Raw genomic sequence first — 6,732 nt, forward strand, 5'->3', positions numbered from 1 at the left:
GAGAGAGAGAGAGAGAGAAAGAGAGAGAGAGAGGACATTCTGGATAGAATCCAACTGTTTAAAGTTAAGAAACAATAGAGGTACAATTTAATGGCATGGTGGCACAGCGGTAGAGTTTCTGCCTTACAGCGCCAGAGACCCGGGTTCGATCCTGACCACGAGTGCTCTATGTACGGAGTTTGTACATGTCCCCTGTGACCGCGTGGATTTTCTCCAAGTGCCCCGGTTTCCTCCCATGCTCCAAAGACGTACACGTTTGTAGGTTAATTTGGCTTCTGCAAATTGTATATTTTCCCTAGTGTGTGTGATAGTGCTAGTGTACGGGGTGCTCACTAGTCAGCGCGGACTCAGTGGACAGAAAGGCCTGTTCTGTGCAGTATCTCTAAACTAAACTAAGCTAAACTACAGGCACTATGCCACGGGCCACCAGCTAATTGGAAAGAAATTGAAGGCATAATTTATAGAGAATTTATAGATAAAAGTAACTATTTTAATACAGACCAGATAGCAAGTGTGTCCAGGGGAACATTTTTGATCAATACCTTTCTGGCCCAATGCAGAGGAAGATATTGCAGGAATTGGTTCTGGGAAGTGAATCAGAACAGTGGGATCAAGATTCAATGGGAGAACATCTGTGAAGAATTGCTCATGGCGATATGAAGTTAGAAGAGGGAACAAACGGACCATGCCAGGATAAAAATAGTCAACCAGAGAAACACAAATATCAAAGAGCTGGGAATAGATCCGTCCCAGGAAAACTGGAACCAATGTTGGTTGGCAAAACTGTAACTAAACAATGAGAGGCTCTTAAGGTAGAAATGTATCAGCTGCACTTACATTCTGATTTCACCCCTGCCATTGGGAAGAAGGTACAGGAGCCTAAACACTGTATTGTCCAGGTTCAGGAACAGCTTCTTCCATACAGCCATTATGCTATTAAACACTATAACCTACATAAAGCTCTGAACTACATAGACTATTACTATTATTTTTTGCATTTTATGTGTGTCCGTATGTGTGTGTGATTATATGTGTGTGTGTGTGTGTGTGTGTGTGTGTGTGTGTGTGTGTGCGTGTGTGCGTGTGTGTGTGTGTGTGTGTGTGTGTGTGTGTGTGTGTGTGTGTGTGTCAGTGTGTGTATATATAAACACACTGAACTTTTTTTTCTTGTTAGTTATATCTTTGACAGTGTACTATGTTTACATATTCTGTTGTGCTGCTGCAAGTAAGAATGTCATTGTTTTATCTGAGACATATGACAATAAAACACTCTTAACTCGTCTCTAGAAAGAGGAAGATTGGGGAAGTAAAGCCAAAGCTTCCCAGGTGAGCAAAATGCTAGAAAGTATAATAAATCTGGAGAAAAGGAACATGATAGATGCTGGTGTACTTGTGAACCAGGCGGAGTACAGAATGTTCAGGGAAGAAGAGATAAAAATAAATTAGAGGCAAATAAAGAGCTTGAGGAAAGACTGACAACAACATAAAAGGGAATTGCAAAATATTCTTCAGGCTTCCAAACAGATGAAGGATTGTATGGGCAGAGTTTTAGTCGATCAAACACCTGAAGCAAAACCTATTTATGAAGGTAGGGAACATGGCTGTGGCAGTAAATGTGCATTTTGCATCAGTCTTCACCAAGGAAGAAAACACTGTTGGAGTCTCACCAAACAAAATACGGTTGAGGTTCTCTGAGCCAAACATTGATAAAGGGAAGGTAATAGAAATGTTAACTGCATTTAAAGTGGATAAGTGACATGCATATGAGGCTGCTGAGAGAAGTAAGGTGGAAGATAAAGATACTTTGGCCATAATCTTCCAATCGTCAATCGACTCAGAGGTGATTTTTAAGAACTGAAAAATTACGACTGTTATGCTCTTGTTCAAAAAGGGGTTAGAGGCAAACCTAGTAACCAAAAACCCTGCAATTTCTAGAAACGCCAATCAGGAACAGAATTCATAGTCACTTCAATAAAGAAAGTTAGCATCGATTTTTTTTTTTAAATCATGAAAGAGTTGGAAGAGTTTCTTGATGAAGTAACAAAAATGATCAATGAAGGAACTGAGGTTGATGTGGTATAAATGGTCTTCTAAAAGGCATTTGATGAAGTGCTCTAAAATAACCTTGTCATCAAGATTGAAGGCTGTGGAATAAAGGAATCTGTAGCACCATGGATTGAAACTCAGCTGAATAACAGCAGAAAAGGGGAGAGAAAGGTTGTTTTTCAGACTGGAAATATGTATTTCATAAGTTATAGGAGCAGATTTAGGCCATTCGGCCCATCAAGTCTACTCCAATGTTTAATCATGGCTGATCAATCTTTCCTTCTCAACCTCAATCCCCTGCCTTTTCCCCCATAACCCCTGACACCCTTACTAATCAAGAATCTATCAATCTCCACCTTGAAAATATCCATTGATTTGACAATGAATTCCACAGATTCACCACCCTCTGATGAAATAAATTCCTCCTCATCGCCTTTCTAAAGGTACGTCCTTTTATCCTGAGGATATGGCCTCTGGTCCTAGACTCTCCCACTAGTGGAAACATCCTATTCACTTCCACTCTATCCAGGCCTTTCACTATTTGTAAAGTGGTAAAATAGTAAAGTGTCCCTGAAGATGGTTCATGGTTTCGTAAGATGCACTAATGACTTGGATTTGAGATCACAGGGTATAGTTTCCACATTTGCAGGTGGCATGATAGTGACAGGTAGTAATAGCCTTCAAAGATATATTTCCCCGTGCTGATGAAGAGTCTTCAACATGAAAGGTTAACGTTGTTTCTCTTTTCACAGATGTTGTCTGATCTGCTGAAAGTTTCCAAATTTGTGTTTTTATTTCAAGCAGATGTAGAAAGGATGATGGATGGAGAAGATCTGATGGACTAGATAGAGACGAACTGTTCCCATTGTCAAGAGATTCAAAGGCCAAAGAACATAGGATGAGGGCGATTGGCAAAAAAAAACAAATCAAAAGTAATACAAAGGGAAGATTATTATTATTATTATTGCTTTATTTATATAGCACATTTTAAGTCAACTTGCATTGACACCAAAGTGCTTTACATAAATTAAATAATAAGTTTACATACAAACCATAGAAAAAGGTTAAAAATAAATAAAGAAAGAAAATGGACACAACACATTATAGAGTTCAACACAAACATCCCCCCACAACAGAATCAAAAATTTCCACTGTGCGGAAAGGCAACAGAAAGTTAAGTCCTCTTCCTCTGAAACACCCGAGGTCGGGGCCCATTTGTGGCCTTGCAGCCAGTCCGATGATTTTCAGGGCCCTCTTGCCGTGAAGATGGAACACTGGCGTCGGGTGAAACAATTCCTCAAGCGGCTTGGAAAGTCTGGAGCGGCTGCCTCCTCCCCGGAGACCGGAGACCGGGGCACTCGTAGACTTCAGGCCGCGCCGGTTGGAGCTCCGACCCCGGCGAACTCGATCCCTGGCTCCGCGGCGCTCCAAATCCAGCGCCGCCCGCGGCCGGACGCCCGCAGCCCCAGCTCCGCGATGTTTGGATCGACGGCCACAGCGCTCCGGAGCTTACCGCACGGCGACCCGGCAAGGCATCGCCCGCTCCGTGGCTCCGCTCCGTGATGGTGTCCTTGCGCTGCGCCGCCGCCGAAGCTGTAGTCCCGGCCGGTCCCGACAGGAAACGCCGCTCCATTCTCGATGGTAGGCCGCGAGGACGGGGCGAAGAAGCAGCTCGGAGGGATGCTGCCTCTCCGACCAGGTAGGGGACTAAGAATTAAAGTTTCCCCCTTCCCCACCCCCACCCACCACATAAAAGACCTCCACTAACAATTTGGACAGGACTTAAAATAAAAAAAAGGTGAAGAGACGGACTGCGGGCAGGCTGCCATACACAGACGGCGCCCACTCCCGCACATCCATGTGAAAGATGGTCTTTCAAGGAAACACAGCAAGTGGTCAGGGTCTGGTATCCAGGGCCAAGAACTGTGGTGGAGGCAGATTCAATTATAATAAGTTCCAGAAGCAGAATTAGACCATTCGACCCATCAATGTTCAAAGGGGACTTGGATAAATATATGAAATGAAATAATTTGTGGGCTATGGGGAGCAAAACTAGTTGGGTTGCCCTTAGAATTAGCTAATATAGATTTAAAGGGTCTCGGCAGCAGTGGGGGCTCATCAGCGGTGCAGTCTCAGTGGTGAAGCAGTGGCTGCGGTGGTGGCGAAGCCACACAGGTCGAGCCGCGGTCAGTGGTCAATGAGAGCATGGGGGAACCAATGTGTGGAGGGACCGGAGTGAAGGAGGGGGAAGAACAATGGACAATGGGGACCCGGCATGGGGGGACCGCTGTGGAGGAGGGGGGATTGAGAACAAAGGGGGAGCTGACGTACTTTGTAACTTTGTAAGCGCCCTATATGTGGCGACTATTTGCATACCTTGGGTATGCAAGCAAATTATTTCACTGTGCCTTGTCACATATGACAATAAAGTATTCCATTCCATTCCATTCTAAATCACCTCCATCCATGCTGCAAGCATTCTTAAAGTCAGCCTTCCTTTCTTTAGGAACTGCATTAACATTGGCAAATTTGTGCTGCAGGTTATGCCAAGCTTGGATGCCAATATAGGTTTGGATTTAAACTTTGGCAGCATCGAGAAGAGTCCATATATTTCCAGAGTCACTGTAACCACACTGCACCTTTATTTCTGAATCATTTTCTCATTACCGCCATCATTTCTAAATCGTGTTCCAGACAGTGAAATTTACCCCAAAAAAGGGAGAAATAATTGAATGTGAATTAAATTGAATAATTGAATTAAATATTTGGAATGTGGTACATTAAGCAGCTACTTGGATCTTTACATAATCAGTAGTTCGCACCATAAAAAATCCTTAATGTGCCTACTCCCAGACCTTTGTACAGTACATGCCTAGACACAGGTCACAGAGAAAACATATTTGTAGTGTATGTTCTCTCTGTCAAATTGCCAAAATCAATTTGAATTAAAAAGACGAGGTTGTGTATCTGTGAAGCCGTGCCTTTCTTACCACACTACCCACACGTTGGAGTGGTTTTCTCTCATCTAACAGCTGCTATCAAATTATTAGAAGGATAAGAACAGCAAAATAAAGAATCCGTTCTGTTTGAACTTAATATCGTTCATTGTGGTTATTCCTGTCCAGGTTCCTGGGCAATTCTGGACAACTTTTTAGGCCAGATTCAAACCATATATTGTCACTGTAATAGCCTTACTTCATTTGCTTCACAGCAAAGCTAGAAGTGATAATAACCATATAATAATAATAATAATAATAATAATAATAATAATAATAATAATAATAATAATAATAATAATAATAATAATAATAAAGTTTCCTTTTTGCCATTGATTGAAACAAAAATCTCTCAACCTCCCTGGACGAGGCAATGAAATCAGCCTGCCTTTGTTGTTTATGAATGTGGACATTTCAGAAGAAGATCTGGCAGTTATGTTCTCAAAAATTGAATAACCTGCATTCTTCTTTATTGAAAAAAAGATAATGTATTGCATCCAGCAACCAGCATCTGCAGTTCTTTGTTTCGACTAATGTATTGCATTATTTAGTCAGAGATTTGGTTTTAAAGTGACCTCCGATAATTTGAGAAGATTAGACAATATAAAGAAAGGATGTTTCCTTGGGTATTGTCCAACTGTTTTTTGATGCTGGGGAGATCAGTACCTGTGGTGGACCAAGTTCAAGTTCAAGTGAGTTTATTGTCATGTGTCCCTGATAGGACAATGAAATTCTAGCTTTGCTTCAGCACACAGAACATAGTAGGCATTTACTACAAAACAGATCAGTTTACTTAAAAACAGACCAGGCAGTGTCTACCACTCTCTGTAGTCAATGGGCAATGGAACGGATGAGGTTGCATTAAAAAAAGAAGCCAGCTTGAGTGTGAGACAGCCTTGAATCATTTCCATTGCATTCCGTCATTGAGCACTTGGCAATATTGCTACAGTTTAGGGAAGAGATGAATCAATGATTAAGACTTATGAATCCACAAGATAATTCAATTTTCTTGTCCAGGGCTGTTCCACTAGTAGATGTCCACATTTCTGACATTGATATGGAGAAGCAAACACTGGAATTTTAATGTTGTTCAGATAATCCAGTCTTTAAATGCAATAAAATTGCTTAAACCTGTCTAACAGAATTAATCACAAAAGCAGTTTGCAAAGAGCTCGTTTAAGATGGAGATATGCAAGGTAGATTAATTAGTCTCTTTTTCTCCTGAGATCTCTATTTGTTCAACATAAATAAATATACGATACAATAGAACTTTATTCCTCCCCGGAGGGAAATGAGGTTAGTGGCAGAGTTTCAGCATTAATAATATGGTAACAAACCAATTAGAAATACAAAAGCTCTGAATTAGCACCTTCAAGAACACAACAAAATTATGGGGATAAATCTTTCACAATGTAAATCAGATTGTTGGAAGATTTCTTCTCTTGGCAAGATTCCTTCTCTTGTTAATCAATTCACATATTTTTTCAACAAATCAAATTAAGCCTTTATCTCTTATTTTGCTTGTAATGTACTACTACCTATCCAAGGCACGTGGGACTAGTGTAAGTAGGACATGTTAGCCGGTGTGGGCAAGTTGGGCCGAAGGGCCTGTTTCCACACTATATCACTCTGTGACTCTATGACGCATTTAACTATCATCAACAACTGCTCCTGGGCCACCCTTCTTCGG

The sequence above is a fragment of the Amblyraja radiata genome, chromosome 14 (assembly GCF_010909765.2).
Source record: "Amblyraja radiata isolate CabotCenter1 chromosome 14, sAmbRad1.1.pri, whole genome shotgun sequence".
Lineage (NCBI taxonomy): Eukaryota > Metazoa > Chordata > Chondrichthyes > Rajiformes > Rajidae > Amblyraja > Amblyraja radiata.